The following is a 16583-nucleotide window of genomic DNA, read 5'->3' as shown; positions in this document are numbered from 1 at the left end:
CCTATTTTTGAGACCGTGTCCCTGTAAGGTTGGGATCGCAGTTGAGGCAGTGGACGACGACGGCACCGGTGGACAAGTTGTCATGAGCCGAGCTCTTGTGCGTGATTTGTTTTCCTCCCCTGATGCCTCCTACTCCCACAATTTGCAGACTTTTTGTCATGCCTCGTCTTAGTTTCATTGGCTCCATGTGCACTGATGAATCACAAGACCCTCTCGATCCGCCTACAATACAATCCTCTGTTTATATCCAACATGTGTGACTAAAGAAATAATGTGACGAGTGATCATGCTTTGCCTCTTCATATATGTACCCACATTTATATGCCTCCTCTCATGCTGGAACCTGGAATACACTACCCCAGGAAAAATAAAAACCGACAGGAAAAAGCTCTAGTCTGGTAGTGATGCCTGTACTATATAGCCAGTAGTCTGTTGTGTTCATAATAATCTGCAATGTAGTCTCTCCGGTTGTTCACTGCAACCATGTGCATAATTAACTCTTTTAAATGAACCATAATTGCATGATTTTCCAACCTTTCCATGCTTCCACCACTGATAGCAGGCCTTGTGAAATTTGTATATTATGGAGGACACCGTGGAAAGAGTTAAGAAGCAATGCTAGCTTTCACACAAAGACAATTGTATGATTGATGACGAAATGCTAAGGTGACGCTGGACTATTAGATTGCCTTGGCATTGAGCATGATAGAATTAATGGAAATTCAAAACCCTTGGCTTAGTATTTCCAAAGTGTTCATAGTGAGGTAGGATGTGTGTTTGTTCATAGGCGTGAGTATGCGTGCATGTATTGTGCAATTCACAGTAAAAAGTGAGTCGACATATAATACTAGTGTTGCTCTATAAGCTTGAGGACCATTGAATTGTTTTTACTAGTTCGGTACGCATTGATTAAAATGTAAAATCTAATGAAAATGTAATAAGTACACATTTAGCAAAACATAAAATTTCATTTAATGCCCTTTTTGGATTAGACGAAATTTTTCTATTTGCGATGCTATTCTTATGAAAAATGAATTGACTCCTATGAACTTCCTACGAATTTCCTACCTTCTAATGGGGCCCTAAATGTGTCTTAATATGATAAGCAAACAAGTTTAGATGAATCAAAATATTTTATTCTAATTATGTTTTGTATGATTTTTTTTGTCCTAGAATACATCATCAAATATATATGACAGGATTTTTTTATCATACCTTCTTAAATATGAATGTAGACTAACAAACTATATATTAATTATTAAAGTCTAAAAATGTTGTTGTGTTGTTAGAGGGGCCATCCCCCACCTTTGGCAGGTCATGGTCGCAGTTGAGGCAGCCCATGATAAGGGCACCAGCGGATATGTTCTGGTGCACTGAGCACGAGTGCGTGGCACATTTTCCTTCATGGCTAGCTAAACAGGCTGCATTAGGTGGTCATCCGATTGTAAGTCAAGCTATGTGGCACGTATCATCATCTGGTATGCAAAACCACTCCTGTATGTATGTGTACTGGATTCATTGGTGCGACAAGCTGAAGCGCTCGTTAGTAAGGTATTGCATCTAGGACACCTCTCCTCACCACATGGTGTTGGCTCAGCTCGGCGTTCATGCAGCACCCATTTGGCATCGGTATATATACACAACATCTTATTTGATGCATACCTGATTCTTTTTCTCGCTCTGGTTTGGTGCCCTCTGAGGTGCCATCAGTTGGCAATGCCTTTGTTTCTACATGGCTCACCATTTCACATCGTAGAGCTTACATTCAATTCTCTGATGTTTCCCAACCCCAATACTACTGTCTCCATTTTTTTTGTCTTGACTAGAGTATTTGGCAATAGACCTCGCTATTGTATCCAGTATCAAGCTCGCTAGCTCATGGGCAAGCAACCTTTTATGCCTCTTACATAATTGAGGAGGATAGAATTAAGTTATGCCTCGTCTTATATATAATCGAGGAGCGATAGGACTAGGGGACATGTGGGTCATTGCTATTGAGTTATTTGTCATTGTTGACGGGGGCAGCTACCTGCCACATAGACAAAAGCAAATATAATGATGTTGATTGGAGTATTATTCAGTTTTATCTTCCACTGTTGCACAACAAGCTCTCATTTGAATGAACTCCACATGCACGTCCTGATCTAGCCCATACCATATATGGCAGCAACTCAAGTCAATATATGGCAGCAACATCGCACTCCTGAACGACCAAGTGGTGGCACGGTCACTGCATGTGGTGCCCTTAAAGCCCTGAATGGTACCTCCATTGATGCCTTCTTTTTCCTTAAACAAGCAAGATATATAGGAGACCTGCGTGTTTTATATGTTCATTAAGAAGAACTCAGACAAGCTAGCCTAGTTAATTATGGGCTAATACAACGCAATCCCTTACCTTTGCAGTTCATAGCCGTGAATTGCCAATTCCTGACTTCATGTTTTTTCTTTACTGCTAGTAGCCTAGTAGTGATATCACCGGACGGTCGTTGCTATTGAAAACTCGTACATTCAGTTAATTTCACGATTCCCTTGCTATGAGGATGCTGTTTATGGACTGAAACCATTTTTTTTTTTGGCTCACACCATTTCTCCCAAGTTTCACTACCACAAAGCTATTGTGTCATAAGGCGTCCTAGCTTGCCACAAAAGTACAGGTTAACCGCACCAAAGAGCCATCTCAGTCCAGCATCTATAGTGGCATTTAGCAGAACATGCAGCCGCTGCGTTAGAGGGAACAACAGCTATTATGTGGCCATTGTTTCCCACTGGGCAGATCTGGGCCCCGGGCTGGGGACTCCTAGCTGGGGAAGGCCCAAAAACTTTTAGTTTGGCCCATCAACAGCCCATAGGAATTACGAATTGGAAGACTCAGCCCCGGCCACTCACCCTGGTGGCTGCCTGGTCTGTTCCGTCGCCCGACCTCGCCTCCTCCTCACTGCTTCTGCTCCCAGCCCAGGAGGCAGCAGATCCGGACCCCACCGTATCTGCTTGTTTTGGGCTTACTTTTCATGGCTAGGCCAAGCTGTGTAGTTCCAGTTCCCTTGAAAAAAAAACTGTGTAGTTCCAGTGAGATGGTTGTTTGAAAGAACAAGGTAGCACAAACTAGTATCAAAATTTGCTAGTATATAATTGCTAATTCATGCCGGAATAGAGCCAATAATATTGATGTAAACCATGGATATTTCCTTCAATTTGTCAGACGAGCATTGTGGCAACTTCTCTACAAAATTCTGTTATGTCCATTGTCATCGTGGCTTCATTACCATTCCATCTATGTCAAGCACTTGGAGGTTTATCATATGCCCTAGTACATCGAAAAATGGGCTACAACGATAGGTTTTAGAAATAATGATGATTGGATGCCACTAATTGGTGAAGAAACTTTTCAGAAAAATAAAATGAATCACTACGACTAAAAAATTTTTGGGAGACAGGCTAGTTTTATTAACAGAAGGAGTCACAAAATGTACACGTCTCCTAAAATGTACACCATCTCTCAAATCGATTTATGGAGACGGCCAGAAATTACCCGTCTCTCAAAGCTTATTAACAGAGACGGGCCTCTTAAGAGGTCCGCTTCTGAAAATATAGGCCATTTTCGGAGGCGGACCTTCTAAAAGGACCGCCTCTGTTAGTCGAAGTTGGGCCAATAGACCATTCGAGCTCCTCACATATGTAAAGAATCAACGAACCCTAGCCTGAAAGCCCATCTCTCCGTTAGCTGCACTCCCTTCTCTCTCTCTCTCTCTCTTTCTCTCTCTCCCACTTCTCCGATGTGGGTGTGCCTCGCTCAACCCTCTCTACCATAGATGCCGCCACCCCTCTCTCCCCTCTGCTTCTGAGACCTGGCATGGCAGCGTGACCCGAGTGCTAGACGGCTGTGTCTAGCCGAGGCACAAAGGCGGCGAGGCAGCAATGGGGCATGAGGCGGTGTTGCGAGCCTAGGGTGCACGGAGGCAGTGCACCGCCTCCCTCTCCGCCAGCACTCCCTGGCCCACCTACTCCGCCTCCATGCTAGGCATTGACGGATCTAAGGTTGAGGACATAAGACTCCATGACAAATGGACGGATCCGTGGACTCCATGGCGTGCACTAGTGAGTCCCTAATCTCTCTATCCCTCTTCTCATTTGGTGTCCATGGCTAGATCCGCATATCTCTCACTTCATCAACAGTGTGCGGTGCCAGATGTAGCTGGGCCAGAGGTACATTGGCGACGCGGGTGGGCTCCATGGCAAGCAACGGCGAGATCCATGGCAGCCTACGGGCATCGGAGTAGTGTTGGCGGCAGGATCCATGGTGGGGAGGGTAGGGTCCATGACGGGCTATGCAGCAGTGGTGGGCTCAAAAGCGGGCTTGACGACGGGCTCATCGCTTCTTTTATTCATTTATGGAGGTGGGCACAATGACTACCTCCATAAAAATTGATTAATAGTGATGTTCGCATGGAGCTGGCAGCGATGACGCCGGCCTCCGGAAACTGTTTTGGACCGCCCTAGAAAGCTGTCACATAGTACGTAGTGAATGATGATTAGATGAATAGTAGTATGATATGCTATATATATACTGAGGGCTCTTTTGGAAGCAAGGGGGGGCAAAATCCAGGGATGGAAAACCCCCCACTAAGAACTAGAATGATAATTATAATGATATCCCTATGGATCACTCACCCAGGGAAAAGTCCGGGATTCCGGAGGGATTAGAGTTTCTAAATCAGGCCTGAGTGGGATCTATTTGTATGCCCTTATAGTCTTCTATGACTTAGCCCACCTTTACCCTATTTCTGGATCGGCCACTGGTCTCTCATATAAGCAACTGAAATCCGTATATAATCCGTACAAAAAAAAATACATTATGTGGTACCCATGCCAATAAACCTTCCAAATTCCTCTGTGGAAATTTGTTTCATCGAGCAACAAAATCTGCCTAGCTCGTAAGTTGATTTGGCTGTATACTATACGTGCACAGTCAGCTTCACACAATGGCATGCTGCTAGTCTCTATCACACAGTGCCTGAGTAAAGACACATAATTAAAAAAAACTAATTAAAGTCAAGATTGTTGCAATTTGAGGTTATTTTCATTGCCAGCCAACAAATAAAATGGGACACCACAAGGAAAAACATTTTATACCTGTAAATCTAAAAAGTATAAACACCTTGCAAATTTCTGCCTAATGAACACATGCAACGGTTAGATGGCCAGTGGAACCAATCCGTGCTAATCCAAGCCAACCCAAATGATTCAATCTAGCAGTGGATTGAACCCCATAGCACTGAAGTTGATTATTGGTTAGTGGGAGGGGATCAACCCAATCACCCATTGGGTTGATTCTCCCCTACTTTGCGGTGAATTGTTGCCAAACAAAGCCTTAACGGGAACATTGCATGGTGACTGGAATAAATTGAATGTGCAAGGTGAACCACGTGGCCACCAGCGGCGGTAACACCTCATTGCGAGTGGGTTGCGCTGAATAAAACTTTCCCAATGCATGCCTGACTGTCCCAAACATTTGCAGACTTTCATGTATCTCATTCTGGTGCACTGGATATATTAACTCAAATGGCAAGAACTGATGTCTATGTGATCAATCATGCTTATGCCCCATATATATTGATCTATGTGGCAACCCATGAACTGAGGCTTAGCTATGTTACGTTTTGCCTTTGTACATATGCTGACATTTTATTTGCCTCGTGGTTGACGCACTGTGTGATATTTAAGGGTGGTACGATGGAAAAAGTTATGCTATAGCTTGCGCAAGAGGACAATTATTTGTTTGGTTGATGACTCATGACAAAATACTATGGCAAATTACTAATGTCTAACCGTGTGTTTAGTTGGATAGATGAAGCTAGATGAGAGATGGTGGTCAGTTTTTAGAGTTGTTTGGTTCAGATTCAGGATGGATAGGATGACCCATGTCAACAGAAAACATTATGCTAGATACTGGTCAAGCCTATCGAGCAGAAAATGGTTAGATAAGGCCATCTGCCTTCACTAACCATGATCATTAGTTAGCTATTACTAATAATCAATCCATTTTACTAGTAATTACTCTATCAAGATAAGTGTCAATTATTGATCATTATCCTATTTGTTCCTAACTTTATGTTCATTATAGTAAGATTAATGATAATAAACATATTTGTTATAAGGTAATAATTACCATGATAAGATTAATGTTGATTGCCCATTGACCAGTATATCATTACTATTACTATTGAAGTTGATTAGTTCACTATTCTCATACCCTACACCATAATCTATCTAACGATACATGTGCATGGATTCGTGCTACCCTCATCGTGGGCATAATGAGTCCATCGAAAACTAACCCTCTGTCCAACTCTGACCCGTCAGATAGGGGCTCGGGAGCTACACCCACCATGTGTGCTCATGTGCCCCTCGGTGGAAAATGTCCTCGGAGGACGAAGGACCACGCCTCCATCCTCTTGGGAAACGCTCTGATCCGAAAGCCTGCATTTGACCTAGAAGTCCGACCGCCTAGCGTGTTGGCCACCTGGAGCCTTGCTGAGGAGTCCGACCAAGCGACCAAGAGGTCGAGCAGAGCCAACGTGCCTCGAAGGGAAGGGCCCACCAGTCGTAGTTGTCAAAGTGGGTTGAACGTGATGCCTTCTCAGGCTCACGGCTCCATGTTAATATAGGCCAGGAACAACCCCTAGCATGGTGTTACAACTTGCACAACAAGATCATCTATCTATCTCTATCCTAACTGACTTACAACAGGAGATTACAACAACCAGGGGCTATCCTATAGGAGCCACAACATATCTTCCTTGAGAAGCAATCCACATGACCAACAACCGATCAGGTATGACGCCTGGGTATGTTAACTGATATTCCAACACCCCCCGTCAATCACAATGTGTCTGTTAGGTTGAGATTGTTTGTAAACATCTCTATTTGCTTGACGAGGAGTGCTTTGGTGAAGCCATCGGTGACCTGATCCTTAGTGCTGATAAACCTGATGTCAAGACGCTTTGCTGCAACTTGTTCTCTCACAAAATGATAGTCAATTTCTATGTGTTTCGTTCGAGCATGAAAAACAGGGTTAGCTGAAACATACTTCGCGCCAATGTTATCACACCATAAACAAGCTGCCTAAGGATGAGGAATACCTAATTTATCAAGTAACTTTTGTATCCACATTACCTCAGCTGTAGCATTGGCAACCAATTTATATTCTCCTCTCGATCTAGAAACAGTAGCCTGCTTCCTTGCACACCACACTAGTAGAAAACAGACCTTTTATCCGATGCAAAAATGGGCTCTAGTCCCGGCATTTTTTGCGCCCGGGACTAGAGAGACCTTTAGTCCCGGTTGGTGTCTCCAACCGGGACTAAAGGTCCCTGCCCAACGGCTAAAAGTCCTCAAACCTTTAGTCCCGGTTGGTAACACCAACCCGGACTAAAGGACCTTTAGTCCCGGTTGGTGTTACGCACCGGGACTAAAGGTCCCCCGATGGGTTAGTTCAAAAGGGAAGCATCACATCCATTATTAAATGTGTTGTGTAGGTGGGGTGGTAAGCTACGCGCGAGGCAATGCATGAGGTCTTGGGTTCGAATCTCACGGGACGCAACGGTGGGAGGCATTATTTTTTAAAGCTGGGAGGACCTTTAGTCCCGGTTGATGTTACGCACCAGGACTAAAGGTCCCCTTTAGTCCCGGTTTCTGACCCGGGACTAAAGGTAGACCCTTTAGTCCCGGATGCTTACTCCCGGGTGGGGAACCGGGACTAGAGGGGGTTCCCCACCGGGAGTAAAGCCCATCTCTGTACTAGTGCCATGACACAAGGTTGCAGCCAAGATATACAGCAAAGCATCCTGTAGAGCGTCTATCATCTGGGCATTCTGCCCAATCCGCATTTGAAAAGGCACTCACAAGTGTTGAGTTAGACTTTCTAATTTTTAGACCCAAGCCAATGGTTCCTTGCACATATCTCAGAATCCTTTTGACTGCTTCCCAATGAACAGTAGTTGGAGAATGAAGGAACTGACACACTTTGTTAACTGGGAAAGACAGATCAGGTCGAGTCAAGGTCAGATACTACAGAGCTCCAACAATACACCTATACCTGGTAGAATCTTCTATTCCCAATTTTGATCCGCTAGTAACAGACAATTTTTCAGTAGTACAAAGTGGTGTTTTAACTGGCTTGTATGACTGCATGTTAACTCTCTTTAGAATTTCAGATGCATAACGTTGCTGGGTTAATAACAACTCACCCTTCTTCCTATGAACTTGAATGCCCAAAAAATAATGTAACTCACCGAGATCTTTGATGGCAAATTCCTTCTCTAGATCCCGTAGGAGGGCATCAATTGCTTCCTGCGAGGAGCTGGCCACAATAATATCATCAACGTAAACAAGCATGAATATAACATGATTTCCCTTTCTATAGAAGAAGAGAGATGTATCGGCCTTGGAGGGAATAAAACCGAGGCTTTGTAGCTTATTGCACAAGCATGAATACCATGCCCGAAGAGCTTGTTTTAGTCCATATAATGCTTTGTCAAGCTTACAGAGGTAATGCGGCTTGGTTGTATCTTTATACCCCGGAGGCTGTCTCATATACACCTCTTCTTCAAGAAACCCATGTAGGAAAGCATTCTGTACATCTAGCTATCTCAAACACCAATTTCTTGATATAGCAAGAGAAAGCACAAGTCGAATTGTGGCAGCTTTAACTACAGGACTGAACATATCCTCATAATCAATACCATATCTTTGTTTAAAACCCTTTGCAACCAACTGTGCCTTGTATCTATCAATTTTGCCATCTGACCTTCTCTTAATTTTATAAACCCATTTGCAATCTATCACATATTTCCCTTTTTGAGGTGGTACAAGGTGCCAAGTTTTATTTCTTTGCAATGCATCAAATTCAACGTCCATGGCATGTTTCCAATTTTTATCAGCTAGGGCATGTTGCAAATTAAGAGGACCCTCAGTGGTAGCAGCTAGCTGACCATACCGTATTGTACCATCAGTATATACCTTTGGCTTCCGAATGCCTTGTTGCAAACGAGTAGAAGGTTGCTGAGGCGGTGGCTGCACAGACACTGGTGGTGTAGAAGATCCGAAGCCCTGAGCAGCAAGCTCGATCAGTAGACAACGGAGTTGGCGACGGTGATGGTGGCGTAGACGATCCGGGCGTGGGTGCCGAGGAAGATGCGCCGGTAGCACCCTGGCCCCTTGTCCCCCATGCTCAGAACCGGGGCGACCGGAGTGGACGCAGGAGGTGCACGTGGTGCACGTGGAGAGGAAGCGAACGGAGATGGCGTAGAAGCAGACACCGTAGGCTCGGTCGGCGCAAGATCTGAGGTGGATCCGATTCAGGGCGTCGGTGAATCCACCCCAGGATCAGCGCTGTCTCCTGCCAAATTTGGAAAGCGCCGTGGGAGCATGAAATCATGGCTATTTGCAGCTGGATTAAGCTCATTTGATGCCAAATTTTCACCTGTTTCTGCATGCTCAAGCAAAGATTCAATGCGTAGGGAATCATTACCAGATGGACCGGAAGAATCATCATCCCCAAAGCCAGAAGGATTAAGCAAGGAGGAAGGGAGAAGAAGGATTTCAGATCGGATGCGAGCACCGGCATTAGGATGGAGTTCGGAAAAAGGATTAATATTCTCATCAAACACAACATCACGGGAGATATAAACACGACCTTCACTAACATCCAGACACTTGAACCCCTTGTGCAAATTGCTATAGCCCAAAAACACACAGCGCTTAGACCGAAATTGAAGCTTGCGAGAATTGTAGGGTCGCAAATTGGGCCAGCATGCACAACCAAAGGTTAGGAGGGAAGTGTAATCTGGTGTTTGATGAAATAAGCGTTCAAGTGGAGTTGTGTTATTGATGACTTTACTAGGCAGCCAATTAATAAGATAGGTGGTGGTGATGAAAGCTTCATCCCAAAAATTTAATGGCATAGAAGCATGAGCAAGAAGGGATAGGCCTACTTCAACAATATGACGGTGCTTGCGTTCTATCGAGCCATTTTGCTGATGAGAATAAGGATAGGAAACATGATGACAGATGCCAATACATTGGAAAAAAGAATTCAATTTTTGCTATTCACCTCCCCAATCAGTTTGCATAGCAAGAATCTTTCTATCAAATTGGCGTTCTACCATGGTTTGAAATTCTCGAAATTTTTGGAACACTTCAGATTTATGACGAAGTAAATAGATCCATGCAAACTTGCTAAAATCATCAATAAAGCCCACATAAAAACTGTTTTTGCCTATAGAAGTAGGCGCTGGACCCCATACATCAGAAAACACAAGCTCTAGTGGACTAGATGAAGTACTTGTTGATCTAGGATAGGGCAGTTGGTGACTCTTGCCTTTCTGACAAGCGTCACATACAATATCTTTATTCGAATCAGAAACAAATGAAATACGACTCTTGCTAAGGACTTGTTGGACTATGGTAGATGACGGATGACCAAGACGACTATGCCACCTAGACGATGAAGACTTGACGGCGCCAAATGTTACTTTATTTGAGGAGGACCTAGGCTTCAACGGGTAGAGCCCCCCTTCGCAATTCCCCCTAAGGAGCGTTCTCTTCATTGCCTGGTCCTTAATCACAAAATGATTTGGATGATATTCAATAAAAGCATGATTATCGGAACTAAGACAATGAACAGAAGCAAGGTTTTTATTGGCTTCGGGAACATAAAGAACATTGTTCAAAGCAAGATTGCGACTTGGGGGTATGAATGAAACTTTGGCCAATTTGGCTGATTTGCATACCTGTGCAATTTGCAGTGTGCACCTGGTCGGTGCCATGATATTTCACCCTCATGGTGAGCTTCTCCAGCTCACCAGTGATGTAATCCGTAGCACCGATATTGGTGTACCAATTCGTGTTGATGCCGTACGAGGTCGTGGCAGAGGACGCAGATCGCTGTTCGGTCGGGCCGGTGAAGGAAGCATCAAAACGCTTGAAGCACCTCAGCACGGTGTGGCCCTCCTTGCTGCAAAGCTAGCAAGTAGGGTGGTCGACGTTGTTCTATTGGGGACGGCCGCCGGAGTTGTTGTTGTCGCGTCCATGACCACGGCCATGGCCGCGTCCTCCTCCATCGTAGTTGAAGCCCCCGTGGCCTCCACGAGTGGCGACGTTTGCTAAAGATCCAGAGCCACCATGCAGGAGATTGATCCTCTATTCCCAGCTTATCAGCTGGGTGTAGAGTTCACCGAGGGTCAGCGGCTCCACGCGCGCTGACATGGAGGAGACAATTGGATTGTAATCCATGTCAAGACCTGCAAGAATATAAGATGCAAGTTCTTCATCCTCCAGCTTCTTCCCCACCGCCGCCATATCCTCGGTGAGGGACTTCATCTTGGCGAAGAACTCGGCGATGGTTGAGGATCCCTTCTGCGCAGTGGCCAACGCCATGGGCGTGTTGATGACACGGATGCGAGATTGCAATGTGGTCATGTCTTGAATGGCCTTCCATACTTCGGCGGTGGTGGTACAGTTGGAGACCTGCACCATCACCTCCCTGGAGATCGAGGACAACAGATAGTTGACAATCTGTTGATCCTTGGCAGCCCAAGCCTCATACTCAGGATTGGAGATCAACTCGTCGGGCTTCTCGGTAGACTTAGGAATCTTCATGGGCAGCGCCACCGTCTCGGGGTCAAGGTAGTGGGAGATCTGCGCGCCGCGTAGAGCCGAGAGCACTTGCATCTTCCATAGGGGATAGTTGTTCTTGGCTAACTTCTCGGTGACGGGGCAGCCTATCAGGGAGAACAATGCAAACTGCACGGAGGAAGAAGCCATTGGCGATTTTGTGGAATAGACTGGCTCTGATTACCATGTCAAAGTGGGTTGAACGTGATGCATTCTCAGGCTCACGTCTCCGTGTTAATATAGGCCAGGAACAACCCCTGGCGTGGTGCTACAACTTGCACAACAAGATCATCTATCTATCTCTATCATGACTTACAACAGGAGATTACAACAACCAGGAGCTATCCTATAGGAGCCGCAACATATCTGCCTTGAGAAGCAATCCACACTTTTTGTGTGAAGCTTCGAAAGAGCAACTTCACAGCTCATTAACACGGCACTGCTCATTCGCTGCCCAAGTTGTAGAACTTAAGTCAAAGGCAACAACACTGCACTGCTCATTAACACGGCACTGCTCATTCGCTTCATGTGTGAAGCTTCGAAAGAGCAACTTCGCAGCTGCACAGGCGGCCCACTCCCTGATGAATAGCACGCTCACTGTTTAATCTTCAGAGAGCATGTGATGCTCTTTAATCTTGGAATCATACCTTCCCTGATGCATCCTACTCCCAAACATTTCTATACTTTTTGTCATGGGTCGTCTTCGTCTCATTGGCTGCTTGGAGTCTTGGACTGATGAATCACGAGACCCTCTCGATCTGTCTACAATACCATCCTCTCTTTATATCCATCATGGGTGACTAATAAAGAAATCATGTGACGACTGACCATGCTTTGCCTCTGTACATATGTATGTATGTATGTACCCACATTTATGTGCCTCCTCTCTTGTTGGAATATAGTGCCGATACTATATAGCTAGTAGTCTGTTGTGCGCATCTATCTAGCTAAAACTACTTAGCTCCCCAACTTTGTTTAGATTTAGATAATAATCTGCAATGTAGTTTCTCCGGTTGTTTTTTACAGCCATGTGCACTATGGCTCTATTTCAGACTCATCATAACTTCGATAAATGAACCATAATTGAATGATTCTCCAATCTTGCCACATTTCCACCTCTGATAGGGCTTGCGACATTGTATACTTGGGAGCACATGGCGGAAAGAGTTAAGAAGCAATGCTATCTTTCGCCCAAGGACAGTTGTATGTTTGATGACTGCAGACGAGGTGACACTGGCTGGACAATCTAAGCATTTTATTAGTAATGAGCTCAATGTAATTATGGTTCCATGAATAGATATGTACGATACATATGAATTATATGGAAAAGAATAGAAGTTCATATTTGTACACTAAAATAGCTATACATGAATCATTTTAACCTGCACTAGCTAGTTCAAGCACGAAGAATTTCCCGTTGCATTGGAGCAAGAGCAGACCGCCAAATTTGGTTGGCACGTGCATGATGTTAAGAATATCCACCCACCAACGCAAATTACCTCGGTGGGGATTGATGTGGCAGTTTTCACAGTTGCCAAAAGCCATCCCCTGCTTGGGTATACACTGCTCACAACAGCTTGCATGCCATTCAAGTTCAAATCCCATTCACTGATGTTTCCCAATCCTTGAATCCAACTCTCACTGATTCGCTGTGAATGTTTGTGGCTTCTGACGATAAGGGCGAGATTGATGGACCATTGGACCTATACGTAGCTTCTACGTATAAGGGCAAGATTGATGGACCATTGCCCTCAAGGTAACTGGCTCACTGTCTCTCTTCAACCCACATATATGTGTGCATTGCTTTAGTCCTCATGGTAGGTGTGTGCGCCGTTAACATATAATGGCAAATGACTCAAATTTCATTCATTTAGTGTACATCAGGCTTCTTTAGAGGCAGCAAAAGGTTGGGCCGGGTAGTTCAAGTGTAGATTTGACGTGCATCTATCTACTCATCTCCCTTGCCTGGATTCAACAATGCCATTCCATAAGTATGAGGGCTTCTCGGTTGATGAGTGCTGCCAGCGATCTGTCCATGCACGGGTGCACCATCCATGCAGCTTCATCAGGACAGAGTCATAGTTGAAGAAGCCAACGACGAGGGAACCAGCGGACAAGTTCCACTGAGCCGAATTCCTGTGCGTGGCACATTTTCCTTCATGACTAGCTAAGTGCACTCCATTAGGCAGCCGTCAGATGTTGAGGCACACATCTGGAGGGATCTGGTATGCAAACCGCACACATGTGTGCCAGAGCTTTCGGTGCGACGAACCGCTGCAATGGTCGATGATCGGTTGCGCCTGGAACACCACTCCTTATCGTGTGGTGTTTGATCCGCTTTGTGTCCATGCAGCACCAATGCAGCATCGATATGCACAACATTTCTACATGGCCCTCAGTGGCTGAACTTGAAGCTTACATGTCATTCTCTGATGTTTCCCAGCCCTAGTATTGCCCTCAGTGTATATGTAGCATGCTAGCACATGAGCAATGGACCTTATGCCTCTTATACAAAACTGAGGGGGCCGGGATAGAATCAAGTCCGGCATCGATCTTATATAAGCCAGGAGGATAGGACCAAGACACATATAGGTACTGTTGGTACTGTTGAGTTAATTGTCATTGTGGATGGGGCACATACCTGCCAAGAAGACGAAAGCATCTGATACAGATAGGAGTGTATTATTATTCAGTTTTATCTTTAACTGATGCTCTTGTTCAGTTTGTTTCATTCATTTGAGTAAAGTAGAGAAACCTGCTTGTAACTGCTCTGCACACTGTCGACGCCCCTGATGTGGAGCTCTTGAAGCACTGAATGAATAATGATACCTCCCCTAATGCCTCTTCTTCTTATTTTTTTCACTCGTGAAAGGCCAAGAAGGATTCTAAGGCCCCTTAGCACCTTATCCAAAATGGCGGTGCTAGCTCCCTTTCCGTTGGAAGTGTTTGCAGCTTCACGCCTGGTGTCACGTCTTGCTAGCTTCCTTCAGGCCTCCAGGTGCCACTCTGCCTACTGATTATATCATTAATAAAAGAGGAGAACAGAGTTTTACATGACTTGAGATACAAAAAAAGGAACACTCTGGCCATGCCGCCCTCACTACGGGATACTGTGTATTTACCGAGTGTGAGTAACACTCAGCAAATAGTGATACACACTCGGCAAACTCTTTACCGAGTGTCACACTCGGTAAAGTGGACTCGGCAAACAACGACTCGGTGAAGTTATTTTACCGAGTGTCTAATATCGGTGCACTCGGAACAGAGATTTACCGAGTGCTGCAACGACACTCGGTAAACAATTATGACTTGACGGTCGTTAGCCTCCAAACTGACCGTTAACGGCGACTTTTACCGAGTGTGACCAGCAGCACTCGGTAAATAAATTAGCATTTCATGATTAAAACAATTCCGCAAATAAATTTTTTGAATAATGTTTACCGAGTGTAGCTCCTAACACTCGGTAAAAGAATAACCAATTTCGTGATTAAAACAATTCCGCAAATAAACTTCCGGAAATAATGTTTACCGAGTGTTCCCACTCGGTAAAAAGTAGTCAAATATTACCGAGTGGCGATGTGGCACTCGGTAAAAAATGGCACACTCGGCAAAATTCACAGAATCAGAACCAATTTGGTTCTGTTCTCTGTTTTACCGAGTGCTGCACTCGGTAAAACTGACAGAAACTCTGTTTTACCGAGTGCTGCACTCGGTAAAATATGTCCACATAATTTTTTTTTGTTTGTTTCAGTGCATATCCAGTCACAATAAGCAACAAAATCACAGAAAATTATAATAACATGACAGATAGGCAATATATATCACATATATGTCCACAAATGTCACATCCACTCACAATAACCAACATATGTCGACAAGCACCATGCAAAGTCCACAAACACCATCAACATGTGTCCAAAGTCCACAAAGTTCAACCAAGTCCACAGTTCAACATACAAACCCATCAAACAAGGTCGGATGGCCTGTCACGTGGTCGGAGGCCTGCGGAGAAACGGAGTCAAGTCCAGGTCTTGATCACCCTACATATCGTTGTTCGATCCAGCTATAGAAGGTCCCTAGAATGAGATTGCACATGTGAGTTATCTGGATCAAAGCAAATTCTAAGGTCTAAGCTATGGTAGGTCAAACTAAGGTATAAGTCGAAGGTATATGACACGAAAGTGAAGAGTGCATCTAAGTGACTCACAGGAGTGCCGTCGCGCGGAGGTGGAGGCACCAACAGTATCATCGGCGGCGGCGGAGGCGGTGGAGGCTGGCCCATGCTCTGAGAAAAACGGGCCATGTACTCGTACCAGTCCTTGTGCGCCTGCTGGAAGGCCTCAAGCTGGGCCTGCACTCGCGCCCTCTCCTGTGCCAACTCGGCCTGGTGCGACAGCTCGAGGGCCTGAAGCTGGCTCTGTGAGGCCTGCTGTGACTCCTGCAGGGCTTCAATCTGGGCCTACAATTATTTATCACATAGTTAGAATGCAAATAAAGAACGAGTAGAAAATGAATGGACAACGAATGCAACAGAACTAACCTGGAGTGCTACCACCTGGGGCTGTGAGCGTGGGCGTATGGCCGGACTCGAACTCGTGCTCTGGGCTCTAATCTGGGCGAGTGTCTGAGTGTTGGCCGTGTCTATGGTGCTATTGCCCATATAGTACCGCCCGTGTGGCTTACCTGGTCCCAACCTCATGACGATGTCACCCTTGAGGTCAGCGGTGCTCGGATCAAATTCTGACCCATGGATCTCTCTCGCCATCGCCATGTACTCGCTGAGGCGCATGTGCACGCTCGGGTTGCTGTATGCCTCGGGCGGGTCCTCCGCGTTGTAGACGAGGTCGGGGTCCTTTGCCTTGCCCTTGTGTGCCAAGGCATATGCCTTGAACGAGGCGCACTCCTGGCCG

At 45.3% G+C, this 16583-nt stretch overlaps 1 non-coding gene across 1 annotated transcript; it reads right to left on the bottom strand.

Moving 5' to 3' along the window:
• Positions 1-11203: 11203 nt before the first annotated feature.
• Positions 11204-11340, bottom strand: LOC136547755 (small nucleolar RNA Z247). Its single transcript, XR_010781712.1, has one exon. It is a non-coding gene; the product is annotated as a small nucleolar RNA Z247 (small nucleolar RNA).
• Positions 11341-16583: the final 5243 nt, after the last annotated feature.

Source organism: Miscanthus floridulus, chromosome 3 (assembly GCF_019320115.1).
Source record: "Miscanthus floridulus cultivar M001 chromosome 3, ASM1932011v1, whole genome shotgun sequence".
NCBI classification, from domain to species: Eukaryota; Viridiplantae; Streptophyta; class Magnoliopsida; order Poales; family Poaceae; genus Miscanthus; species Miscanthus floridulus.
Note: the sequence above shows the minus strand (reverse complement) of the source record. Positions and strands in the feature narration are given on the sequence as shown.